At 41.2% G+C, this 14,209-nt stretch overlaps 1 non-coding gene across 1 annotated transcript; it reads left to right on the top strand.

Moving 5' to 3' along the window:
* Positions 1–9,205: 9,205 nt before the first annotated feature.
* Positions 9,206–9,312, top strand: LOC141603818 (small nucleolar RNA R71). Its single transcript, XR_012525667.1, has one exon. It is a non-coding gene; the product is annotated as a small nucleolar RNA R71 (small nucleolar RNA).
* The last annotated feature ends 4,897 nt before the right edge of the window (positions 9,313–14,209 follow it).

Below are 14,209 nucleotides of genomic sequence, written 5' to 3'. Positions count from 1 at the left end.
CTGTAGGTAAGCCAAAGTTTAAGAAGCCAGGAAACGGTAAGAGTGCGCCTGGTGAGACTAGTGGCTCACAGGGCAAGGCAAAGAGCAAGGGCGGTGACATAGAGTGCCACCATTGTCACAAGACTAGACATTGCAGGAGGAACTGTCCCGTCTACCGTGAGGACATCAAAGCAGGCCGCGTCGTTCGTGTTGGTATGTCATCTGATATTCATATGATTGAGATTAACCATGCAAGTTTCGGAACTTGGGTACTAGATATTGGTTGTGGTTCTCATCTGTGTAATCATTTGCATGGCCTAAAGAACATCATACCTCTCGAAAAAGGTGATGTGGACCTGCGAGTCGGAAATGGAGCACGAGTTGCTGCTGTTTCGAAGGGAACATACGTAATCCAACTCCCTAGTGGTTTTGAGTTATTTTTATATAACTGTTACTATGTACCCAGTTTGTCTAAGAACATTATTTCAGTTTCCGTACTTGCTAAAGACGGTTTTGCATTTTCAATAAAGGATAATAGCTGTATTTTCTCTTTCAATGAAATGATTTATGGCAAAGCAGTTTCCATGAATGGAATTTACATCTTAGATCAAACCACGGAAGTATTACACATGAATAATAAGAAATTAAAGGTTGGTGACAAAGATCAAACCTGTCTATGGCATTGTCGAATGGGACACATAAATGAGAAACGTGTAAAGAAACTCGTCGATAATGGGACTATTCCCGCATTCGATTTTTCTACATATGGCACGTGTGAATCATGTCTCATTGGCAAAATGACTCGAATTTCCTTCAAAGGTGTTAGAATGCGCGCTAGTGACCTATTAGGACTCATACATACGGATGTATGTGGACCTATGTCAATTACCGCTAGAGATGGCTATAGATATTTTATCACTTTCACGGACGACTTAAGTAGATACGGATATGTCTACTTAATGAAGCATAAAAGTGAGTCCTTTGAGAAATTCAAGGAATACCGAACAGTGGTAGAACCAACTGGGTAGAAAGGTTAAAGCACTCCGTTCAGATCGGGGTGGCGAATATCTTTCAAATGAGTTTGATCAACACCTTAAAGACTGTGGAATCGTTCTACAGTTAACTCCACCTGGAACACCTCAATTAAATGGTGTGTCCGAAAGGAGAAATCGAACCTTACTTGATATGGTTCGATCCATGATGAGTCACACGGTAGTGCCTGATTCATTACGGGGTTTTGCTCTTTTGTCAGCTGCTCTTATACTTAACCGAAGTCCGTCTAAAGTTGTCGACAAGACTCCATATGAAATGTGGAAGGGAATGGTCCCTAACTTGTCCTTTATTCGGGTTTGGGGCTGCGAGGCTTATGTCAAGTGGAGACACGAGGATAAGCTCGGCCCGCGATCGGTCAAGACATACTTTATAGGTTATCCAAAAGGAACATTTGGTCATTACTTCTATTCGCCTACCGAACATCGAGTTTTTGTTGCGGCTAGTGCGACGTTCTTAGAGAAAGAATTTCTTGAGAACAAGACGAGTAATAGAACCTTCGAGCTGTCGGAGATTCCAGAACCAACGACCGAGGAACGGATGGAGGAAGTTGTTCCTCCAACTGATGATACGGTTAATATTCCTGACGAACCTAGGAGGTCGGGTAGAGTCTCTCATCCTCCGGACAGATACATTGGTATGGTCGAGGAGAATGACGTTTTACTCCTAGAGAGTAATGAACCCGCTACCTATAAAGGTGCCATGACCTATTCCGACTCAAATCTATGGCTCGAAGCCATGCAATCCGAGATGGACTCCATGTATGAGAATGACGTGTGGGATCTAGTTTATTTACCTAATAAGGTAAAACCTCTACAGTGCAAATGGCTTTACAAAATAAAGCGTTCTGTAGACGCGCAACCAGATACCTATAAGGCAGGACTTGTGGCAAAATGTTTCACTCAAGTTCACGGATTGCATTATGATGAGATTTTTGCACCTGTAGTCATGCTACGTTCCATTCGGATAATCTTAGCGATTGTCGCATTTCATGATTATGAAATTTGGCAAATGGATGTGAAAACCGCCTTCTTAAACGGTTATTTGGAGGAAGAGTTGTACATGGTGCAACCCGAAGGTTTCATAGATCCTGAATATCCTAAGAAAGTATGCAAGCTTAAGCGTTCCATTTATGGACTTAAGCAAGCTTCTCGGAGTTAGAATCATCGTTTTGACCAAGTGATAAAAGAGCATGGTTTCACTCGATCGGTCGAAGAACCATGCTTATATATCAAGTCGAGAGGGAACAAGATTGTATTCTTGATATTGTATGTCGATGACATACTCTTGATTGGGAATGACATTCCTCTCCTATCTTCGGTTAAAGAATGGTTGAAGAACCATTTCCAGATGAAAGATCTTGGTGAGGCACATCGCATTTTGGGAATCCGTATCTACCGAGATAGATCACGGCGGACGTTATCACTTAGTCAGGAGTCTTATTTGGATAAGATTCTTGAGAAGTTCAGCATGACCAACTCCAAGAAGAGGAACCTTCCAATGACGACTGGGATGCAGTTGAGCAAGTCTCAGTCACCCACGACGCCTGAAGGGATTGAGCGCATGAGTCGTGTTCCTTATGCATCTGCAATAGGATCGATCATGTATGTCATGATATGCACACGTCCAGACGTGGCATATGCATTGAGTATGACGAGTCGGTACCAAAAGACTCCAGGTGAAACACACTGGATAGCTGTTAAAAATATCCTCAAGTACCTACGGAGGACTAAGGATTGGGTATTGACTCATGGAGGCGATACTAAGCTATGCGCAATCGGTTACGCAGATGCTAGCTTCCAAACGGATCGAGATGATTCAAAATCTCAGTCCGGGTTCGTCTCCACTCTTAATGGTCTTTGTCAGTGGAAGAGTTCCAAACAGAGTGTTGTAGCAGATTCTACTACTGAATCCGAGTACTATGCCGCTTCGGAGGCAGCAAAGGAAGCAATATGGATGCGTCAATTCTTACAAGGACTTTCGGTAGTTCCTAGTTCAAATGACCCGATCACCATCTATTGTGATAATAGAGGTGCCATCTTCCAGGCTAAGGAGCCAAAGTCTAGCAACAAATCTAGACATGTACATCGGAAAGCTCACCTGATCCGTGATTACGTGGAGCAAGAGGAGATAGTGATAGACAAGATTGCGACGGATGATAACATCGCGGATCCTCTCACTAAACCGTTGAATTATGATAAGCATGTAGGGCACGTTAATTCCATGGGAATTAAACGTGTTCCTGAGTTGTAGTACTTGATTATGGATTTGATACATTATCTTTTTCATATATACTATTTATAACTTCATCGTTTTATTATAATATTTTGTTTTTCATGTGGATTGTACTGACAACATTGAACGCCACAAAGTGAACTGAATTACATTATATTTGTTTTGGTCCGTAATCGGCAATGTGAGCTGATAACTCCGGCTATTATATTGTGCAGTCGATTGATGGTGGGTTCAACGAGCCATAAGTCAAACGGTTGGTTGATCGATCACAGATACGAGTTATAACGATACCTCGTAGGACAACTTTTTGTGACAACGTAATGGAGTCCTAAATGTTTAAAAACATTCGGTGCCAGGTCGTGGATAGGACATCCATTATGTTCCTAGAGTCGATTCTTTTGACTATCGACTGTCTCTTGAGATTAAGGCAGTTTTTGGGTGACTTTGGTTTCTTTCTCACGGTCTGCCGTAACTGGAGGCTAAGTAGATTTTTTATGGGTCATTTCATACTGTGCTTACATCTGCAGGATTCGAGTTGAGGAAAATATCTAACCCTTATCAGGTATAGTTATTTCTCAGGGCCACTCGAGGAGTTGTAACTGAAATGCATGGCCATGCTCGAATGTTGATTCGTTTATCAGTTAAGCTACTCTCTAGTCGGGAAAACCACTCTTGATATTGATCGCTTGTAAAATACGACCTTTGTGAATACGGATTTGCAAATTGTTTTACATTGAGTGGGAGAAATTTTAGGATATGAGAAACGGTTATCGCACATACACTTGTGAGGACAAGTGGGAGTTTGTTGGAGCTTGTGTCCTCCACAAATTAGTGTGATAACATTTGTAAATCTCTTACAGGTTCACAAGGGTATACTTCGTATATTTAATCAGTTGATTAACGTTTACCTAATAACGGTTGGCTTGCTAGAAAGTTTGACGTTATTATCATACAGATGGCGGTGATCAACTGGTCCCTAAAGGTCACACCTATAGGATGTGTTTGAGAGATGTGGTTATAGAAATATAATCACATTGATGCCTAATATGACTAAACAGTTAGTCAATGTATTGATGAGACAATTATTTAATGAAGATTAAATAATATTAGTTGAGACGAATTAATTGTCAATTCGTAAATTGAATATAATAAGTTATATTTAATTAATCGTATGTAATGTTAGCTTGGACGAATTAATCTGTTAATTCGTAATTAAATGTAATCGGTTATATTTAATATCAACAAGATGAATGTGTCATAGTGGTAATAGTGAGGGTACACAAACCAAGAGGTCATGGGTTCGATCCTCACTAGATGACAATTTAACACATTTTATACATTTTTGGAATAACCAAAAATAAGGAGATTATACTCCTTATTTCGGTTACATGGGCCGAATTAGGGTAGAGATTATCTCCCTTATTCTACTCCCATTTTCGGTTTCCATAAGAGGAAAAAGGGAGATCATTTTCTAACCCTAATTCTCTTCTAACCTAATCTCTCCTCTCATCACAAAAAAGATAAAAACAACCTAAATTTTTACATAAAATTTTGGATCGATTCTAGCATAATCAAAAGGGCATATCTCATATCGTCTTGGGTGCAACTGATAAGCGAATATCTACTTTGATATTGTTCTTAGGCCGTATTTGCTAGGACCGAAGGTTATTTCTGAATCCTTTACTTTTGTTTATGTATTTTATTTTATGACTAGTAATCGTCTTCATTAAATTCGTTATAATCCTTTAATAATAAGGGAAGTATACAGATTATTTCCCACAGTCCAAAGCAGGGGAATATGTACTCCTTGAATAGTTTGGTCACCACTCGTGAATCATTGGTAGGGGCGGCTATTGCTTCTATCCACTTGGACACGTAATCCACCGCAACCAAAATGTATTGGTTGCCGAATGATGACGAAAATGGTCCCATAAAATCGACACCCCATATATCAAAGAGTTTCACTTCCAAGCTATTGTTCAAAGGCATCTCATCTCGTCTTCCAATGTTGCCTCTTCTTTAGCAAGAATTGCATGAATGAACCATGGCATAAGCATCATTGAATAGGGAGGGCCAATAGAATCCACAATGAAGAACCCGAGCTTGGGTCCTAGAGGTGGACAAATGCCCTCCATATGTCGTAGCATAGCAAGTTTGAAGGATTGCTTGACCTTCTTATTGAGTGACACATCTTCTATAAATCCCATCATTGCATCTTCTATATAGGAAAGGGTCTTCCTACACATATCTCCTAGACTCATATCTCAACTTCTTCCTAGCTTGGTTGTCAAGTTCTTCCGGGATAAAGTTAGAGCTCAAGTAGTTAGCTATATCCGCATACCAAGGGTCGGAGTGCGTGATAGCTAAGATAGAGTCATCGAGCAACCACTCATCAATGAGGATTCCATGATCAACATCCCCTCGGGATTCTCTAGTCAACCTTGATAGGTGATCCGCAACAAGATTCTCAGACCCCGGTTTATCTTTGATTGTGGCATCAAACTCTTACAACAACAATACCCAACGGATCAATCTCGGTTTAGCATCCTTCTTGACCATAAGTTGCTTGATGGCGGTGTGATCCATGTAGACAATGACTTTAGAACATAAGAGGTAAGGTCGGAACTTCTCAAAAGCATATAACACCGCCAACATCTCTTTTTCCGTGGTGGTGTAATTGCATTGAGCATTGTTTAGGGTCTTGCTTATGTATGCTATCACATGGAGCTTCTTGTCTTGTCTTTGACCTAAGACCGCCCCCAATGCAAAGTCACTTGCATCACACATCAATTCGAAGGGGAGGTCCCAATTGGGTGGTTGCACTATTGGAGCCGATATCAAGGCTTGCTTGAGGCTACAAAAACTTTCAACACAAGATTGATCAAATATGAAGGGAGTGTCTTTAGCCAAGAGTGAGGTGAGGGGTTTAGCGATTTTTGCAAAATCTTTGATAAACCGTCGGTAAAACCCCGCATGGCCTAAGAAACTCCTCACACCCTTCACATTTGTGGGTGGGGGAAGTTTCTCAATCACCTCAACTTTTGCTTTGTCCACTTGGATCCCCTCCTTAGAAATAACATGTCCTAGAACTACTCCCTTTTGTACCATAAAATGGCACTTCTCTCAATTCAATTTCAAATTATATCGGATGCATGTTTGGAGCACAAGGGAGAGATTCTTTAAGCAATCATCAAATGAGGTGACATGGACACTAAAATCATCCATGAACACCTCAATAAACTTCTCAATATACTCGGAAAAGATAGACATCATGGCTCGTTGAAATGTCCCTTGAGCATTGCAAAGGCCAAACAACATTCTCTGATACGCGAAGACACCGTAAGGACAAGTAAAGGTAGTCTTTGCTTGGTCATCCAGGGGGGTGGGTATTTGGAAAAACCCGGAATACCCGTCAAGAAAGCAAAAATACTCATGGTCTGTAAGTCTCTCGAGCATTTGATCAATTAATCGTAAGGGGAAATGATCTTTGATTGAGGCGGAATTAAGCTTCCTATAATCAATACATATTCTCAGTCCCGTGACCGGTCGGGTGGAGATGAGTTCACCATCCTCATTCTCAACCATGGTCATACCTCCCTTTTTGGGGACGATTTGAACCGGGCTAACCCAATCGCTCCCGGAAATGGAGTAGATAATTCCGGCCTCAAGCAACTTGTCAACTTCCTTCCTTACCACCTCCTTCAATTTTTCATTTAACCTTCTCATAGGTTGGCCGGAAGGAGTGAATCCATCCTCAAGTGTGATGCGGTGCATGAACACTCGGGGATCGATTCCCGTGAGGTCATCAAGGCTATACCCAATGGCTTTCTTGTTTTCTTTAAGATCTTTCAAGAGTTTTTCTTTTTGGGAAGCCATTAGTTCTGCATTGATTATCACGGGGAAGGAGTGTGCCTCATCGAGATAGGCATACTCAAGGGAAGGGGGCATAGGTTTGAGGTCTACCTTAGGAGGGCTCGGACCCTCAACTTCATCCAAGATAGATGGTAGAGCTTCATAATCTTCCTCCAAATGCTCCCCCGAGCACTTGTCCTTAGCTTCTTCCAACATGTCTATGGAGTAAACACTTTCAAACATAGGTTGTGACATGGCTCCGGTAAAAGAGAATTCAGCTACATTTTCTCCCACCTTGAAGGTGAGTTTCCCCTCCTTGACGCTAATATTAACATCTCCGGTTTCTAGGAAGGGTCTTCCTAGTATAATAGGTGTTTGTTGACCCTCCGGAATGTCAAGTACCACGAAATCTGCCGGGATGTAGAAGTTTCCAACCTTAACCGGCACGTCCTCAATCACACCCATCGGTCTTTGTACCGATCTATCGGCTAGTTGTAATGTCATGGAGGTAGGAATCATGTCATGTAACCCCACTTTCCTCGCAATGGGAAGAGGTAGTATGCTAACACTACCACCAAGATCACAAAGTGCCCTCTTAATGCTTACATTACCCACCGTGCAAGGGATGTAAAAACTACCCGGATCTTGTAGTTTCTCCGATATGGGATTGAGTAAGATTGCACTACATTCCCCTCTAAGAGAAACTAGACCATCTCCATGTGCTTGGTGTTAGGTACTTCATGTGCTTCTTTTCCTTTCCCTTGGTCTCTTTCAACCACTCTTTCTTGGTCTCTTTCAACCACTATTTCCTCCAAAACAAAGTTCTAATCATCTTCAACATAGTCACTCACCTTCCCTTTCTTAGTGTTGTCCACTCTACTTATTGGTAAGGGAGGTGGACTCTCTTCACCATCCTTCATCACATCTCTCTTTCTCTTTGCTTCATAGTCCTTGTAAGGGTCCTCCAAGTCTTTCCCACTCCTCAAGGTCACCACATGAGCTTGTTGGTGTGGTGGTGGTCCATCCCTAGGATGAGAGCCTTGAGGAGGCAATGAGTGAGGAGCTCTTTGTGAAGAGGAGGGGTTTTGGTTGGCCATATATGAATCAAATATCCTTTGATGTGGTTGGACATTTGCAAGTTCGGTCTTCAAGCTTTTGAATTGATTGTCAACCTTTGCATCCATTTTCCTTAGCAATTTCTCCAGAGAAGAGGTGGGGTTGGGTGGTTCTATGTATTGTTGTTGATTTTGTGGAGGTTGGTAGGAATTTTGTTGTTGTTGATACCCTTGTTGGTATCCTTGTTGTTGGTTGAATGGTTGTTGAGATGGTTGGTTTGATTGATAGCCTTGTTGTTGGTATGGAGGGTTTTGGTTGCGGTTGCGGTAGTTGTCTCTTTGATGAGGTGGGATGTAGTTGGGATTGTCATGTTGCCTTTGACCTCGGTAGTTGGAGCCTTGGCCTTGGTGTTGATTGTATTGCCTAGAATTGTCGGGCTTTGGTGGAGGCATGTATTGAGGTTGTTGATACTTGGGGTCCAATGGTTGCCCCGCATATGAAAGTTTTGGGTCTTGATTAGGGAAGGCACGGTAGAAGGTCTCATGACGTTGGTAGGAGATCCTTGGTGCACCTTGCCTTTGAAGAGCAAAGCACTCTTGTTGGTCATCTTGTGGAATAGATGAACAATACTCAATGGTGTGCCCCACACCGCCACAATAAATGCAAAACATTTGAGGAGGATAGTGCATAGGTCTAGGTTCTTGGACGTAATAGACCTTGGAATGGCTAGGTCCACCCTCATTAGCATGCTTTGAATCCCCATGCTTCTTTGCCATTTTGAACTCTTCAAATTCCTTTGTCAAAGTATCCAATTTTGCCTTGTACTCCATCTCTATCTTGGAAGGTCCTTCACTTTTGTAGTCTACATCTCTAGCATAACTAGCTACTCTCCATCTCGGAAATGTTTTGAATCATTTCTGTGATTTGAGCGTCATTCATACCATCAAAATTTCCACCGGATGCCGCCACGATCATGTCCCGGAACCTTTGCTCGAGAGTTTGGAAAAAGGTTTGGGTGGTCATCCATTTTGGGATGCCATGGTGTGGACAAGATGCGAGGATATCTCTAAAACGTTCCCAAGCTTCACTTAGAGTTTCCATGGGTCTTTGTTTAAAGGTTTGAATCTCATGGCGAATCCTTGCGGTCTTAGATGGTGGGTATAACTTGTTGATGAAAGCCTTGGATAAAGCCTCCCAAGTGGTAAATGTACCCGGCTCATGAGAGTTCAACCACTCCTTGGCGTTGTCTTTCAAGGTGATAGGGAAGAGCATTAAGAGCATTTGCTCTTCGGTTACACCGTTGTGCTTGATAGAGCCCGCTTTCTCTTTGAATGAGGTGAGATGTTGGTGTGTATCCTCATTTTTCATCCCATGGAAGGTATCTTGTTGCATGTAGTTGATCACATGGTGTATGAGATTGTTTCATGGAAATTCGGTATCGTTTGTATGGGTGGAATGTTGTGAAGGGGTTGGTGAATTTTGTGGTAAGTTAATGGGAGAGTTTTGTGGTGGAGAGTTATGTGGAATGTGAAGGAGTGATAGGGTGGAGGAAGAGGGTGGTTGGTTTAAAGTATCAATTGTGAGATTTTGGGTGATTGGTGGGTTAAGAATGGGTGGGGATCCTCGAATTGCCGAAAGAGCCAATCTTCTTCTTGCCCGGAATGTCTTCTTGATCTCGTGATCAAGCGGGAAAAGAGGTCCGATGTGACACCTATTCATGCACTCAACAAAAGATCAAATATTCCTAATGCAAGGATTGCACTAGGACAAGGGAAGAAAACAAACAACCAACAAATAAAAGAACTAAGCCTAGATGAAAACAAATAATCCTATCCAATATTGTCGTCCCCGGCAACGGTGCCAAAAACTTGATATGCTTTTTATTTGTATTAGCTTCGTAAGTGTACGAATGAACGTTGTAGCTTGCAAAGGTCGAACCCTAGGGACGGAATTATGGTTCTAAGATTGTTTGTTTAGACTACTAGTTTAGCTCGATTAAAGGAAAAGGGGTTGACTTGAATTAACTAAGAAACTAGACTAGAGCAAGAGAAAAAACAAAATGCTTAAGACGATAAAAGATGATGATTAAGAGAACTAGGATATCGGGTTCACTCAAGTAAGGAAGGGGGGATAAGAACATAGAGGGATAAAACAAGGAGCATGCAAAGGAGAAAGACTCGATGTCTCGATATGAGACTAACCCCTAGGATAGGATTGATTAAGCTCTCACCCAATAAACCCAACCTTGATTTTAACAAGTTCTTCCTAATTACTAGTCAAGCTCTCACCCAACAAGTAGAAAGATAGATTAAATGCTCAAATTCTCACCTAAGCATTCTCACAAACACCTTATGTGCATGATAAAATCAACAAGCATATACTCATTAGTTTCATTCTTCCTATGTCTTAATCCTCCCCTATAATCCTACAAGAGTTCCCCCTCCATCCTAGTAAGGCACTACTCACACATACTCATAGTGACATAGGTAAAAGATGGGGAATTTAGCATAAAACAAGCAAGAGAAAACATGTTTGCAAATATTACTAACTAAATAATTCAATATGTAAACAATTGAAAGATGAACAATAATAGAGAAAGGATTATACCAATATTGAGGACAAAGTTGCAATCTTTAATTAAATAGAGGAATAATCTTCACCAATCTTGAATTAACAGCCCAATACTAAATGTAAACAATTGATAATAACTAAATTTAAGCTAATTTATGAAGTAATTAATATTTGATTAAGGAAAGATTAAGGGTTTGCATAATATTAGGGAAATAATTTCAGATCTAGGGTTGTCTCCACAAATGATTAAGGGAGGAGGTATTTATAGGTTGCACCACAATTAGGGTGGAATTACAAAGAGGCTTAAAATGCGGAAGAAGGTATCCCAGCCGGTGGGCCGGCTGCCGGTGCCTTGCCTGGCTGGGAGTTCCATGTAAGTTTCAATTTGGAAATAGGTCATCAGGTGCCTCTGGCCGGTGGACCGGCTGCCGGTGGTCCACCGGCTGCTGGTGGTCCACTGGCTGGGAGCTCATTTGACCTTCCTTCTTGCTTCGTTGACTTTTGTGCTTCAACTTGTACTCCCAGCCGGCCGGCCGGCTGCCGGTGGCTTGCCCGGCTGGGAGTTCTCTCGAACTTCTCCAAATTCTTCCTTCTTCTTGTTCTCGCAGTCGGGTGGTCGGCAGCCGGTGGCCTAACCGGCTGGGAGTTCTCTGTAACTTCTTCCCAAAATCTGTGAATGCAAAGTAAGGGTGAGTCCCAGTCGGCTGACCGGTTGCCGGCCTACCGGCTGGGAGCTCCTCTCAGCAATTCTTCTTCCTTTCTTCATACTTAGCCTATCAAACCGTCTCTCTTGCTCCGATTCCTCCATCTCCGCCTCAAAACCTACAATAGGGGCATAATATCATAGACTAGTGAGTCGGGGTACAAAATGCAAGGAAAGACGTATAAAACCGACTCGAATTGAGTCGGAAGGTATGAAAATAGGGGAGGAAGTTGTTGCAAATGAATCCTATATCACTCGTACTCACACCCGAACTCCCTCCTTAGAACCACCACCTCCGCCGCCACCGTGGACCACCACCACCGGCCATGGTGGTCCACGGCTAGCCCTACAACCGTAGCAACAACCACAAGGTACGACAACAACAAAACCGATACAAACACACACGACACAACCTACCCTTTTAGCCCACCGAAACGTCACCATCGTAGCCACCACCATGGGCCACCAACACTACGGTGGTGACGACATGACAGCCGCTCCTAGCCGCCAACAGACCTGAGGCCATAACCACGGCAGCCACCACAAGCAGCCGACATCAACAACAACAAACACACTCCACCCGTGCTCCCCTCTTTGCAACCCATTCCGACCACCTAATACCACCTAACCCGCCAGCACTGACCACCACCACAACCCCCACTCAAGTACTCAACCCACAACAAAACCATCCAAACCCCAGCCCTAGTCAGTCACGGTTTGGTGGTCAAACCCAACCCAAAAACCGAGTCACAACAACAACAATAACACCCTTTTTATCCACGGCCAAACCCTCATTCCCATGGTCAACGACAGTCAAGGGCGGTCAGAGACGGGTCAAGGTCGAGGCGGGTCAATGGTATTAATTAAATAATATATAAAGTAGTTTAAGACGGTATTACCTTACGATCTCGAGGCGAAGGGGCAAAATCTCCCCTTTTCTTTTCTCTCTTTCTCTCTTCTTTCTCTCTATAAGACTTGTGTGGATTTTGTGAGATATTAAATGGATAAGATGGTGGACAATGTGAGGGGGAGTATATATATATAATGGTAGGTGAAAGTGTATGCGTATTATTATTAATATTATTATTTTATTATTACGTCTCATACGCAACTCGTAGAAATAAAATAGAATATATATAATTATAAAATACGGGGTATTACAACCCGTCTCAAAGCCGAGTCACACAAACCCAATACAAGCCCTAGATCTACTCGGTCAACCCGTTTTTGGGCGGTCAACGGTGGTCCCATGGTGGTCAACGACGATCCTAGGGCGGGTCAAGGTCGAGGCGGATCAAAGGTATTAATTAAATAATATATAAACTAGTGTAAGACGGTCTTACCTTACGATCTCGAGGCGGAGAGAAAAAATCTCCCTTGAAATCTCTCTCTTTTCTCTCCTCTCATTTGTGCGGATTGTGTTGAGATTTTGTGGTGAGGTGAATGGATAAAATGAGTGGATAAGGGATATGGTGGGTGTATATATATATATATATATATATATATATATATATATATATATATATAGAGAGAGAGAGAGAGAGAGAGAGATTGGATTTGGTGAGTTGGTTCTTATGGTGAGTTGTGAGTTGGGGAAATCTTAACCATTAGATTACATTAGAGATGAATGGCCAAGATCTAATCTTACTTGTCATATAAAATTAGTGTCATTTACTTATTTTCTCTTTTTTCTAGTGCTACTCTTTTTTTTTACTTTAATTTTTTTATCTCCTTTTTTTTTTTTACCTTGTGTTATTATGCTTTTTTTTTACAACTTTGATTTTTTTTTTCTCTTATATTTTTTCTCTAATTTTCTCATTATGTTACTCTTTTTTTCTTCTTCTTTTTGTACTGGATTTTTTTTTACTTGAAATTTTTTTATCTCTTATTTTTTTTACCTCGTGTTATTATGCTATTATTGTGCTTTTTTTACTTTGATTTTTTTCCTCTTTTTTTACCACATGTTATTGTTATTCCCTTGTTATTGTGATGTTATTCTGCTGTTACTTTGATTTTTTTTACGACTTTGATTTTTTTTTCTTTTTTTTTACCACGTGTTATTGTGCTGTTATTCAACTGTTATTCTGATGTTATTGTGATGTTATTCCGATGTCACTTTGATTTTTTACTTTGATTTTTTTTACTACTTTGATTTTTTTACCCTTTTTTACTGCATGTTATTGTGTCGTTATTCTGGTGTTATTGTGATGTTATTCCGGTGCCACTTTGATTTTTTTTTTTACGACTTTGATTTTTTTACTCTTTTTTTACCGCATGTTATTGTGCGGTTATTCTGGTGTTATTGTGATGTTATTCTGGTGTCGCTTTGGATCGGAAATTTTATCAAACACCTTATGTGCACTCACACTATTGCTTTCCTGGGAATAACTCGTTAACAGTGAGGACAAATTCCTGTTATTGTATCACAGTATCAGTCACGAGTCGGCCAGTCCTGATAATTTCCTGTTCTCAAGTTCATGTATTACCAGAACTCATCACACTGATGAAATGCAGAAACAAATCAAACAGAAACTTTCTGACATGATTAATGCAATAGAACCACTGAATGTCTGAACAACCATTCACTCTTAAAACAAATTAAAAAAAAACAGTTGCATAAAACTAAGGAGTCGTTTGGTTCAACAAGTTGGAATGGAATGGAATGGAGTTTGATAGTATAGTAGTATGGGGTTCTAAATCCATACTTGCCTAATCTTGTTTGGTTCACCATAAATTATAGAAGAGAGGAATGGAGTTTGAATC

This window comes from Silene latifolia, chromosome 9, assembly GCF_048544455.1.
Source record: "Silene latifolia isolate original U9 population chromosome 9, ASM4854445v1, whole genome shotgun sequence".
NCBI classification, from domain to species: Eukaryota; Viridiplantae; Streptophyta; class Magnoliopsida; order Caryophyllales; family Caryophyllaceae; genus Silene; species Silene latifolia.
This window is presented reverse-complemented; position numbering and strand designations above follow the sequence as displayed.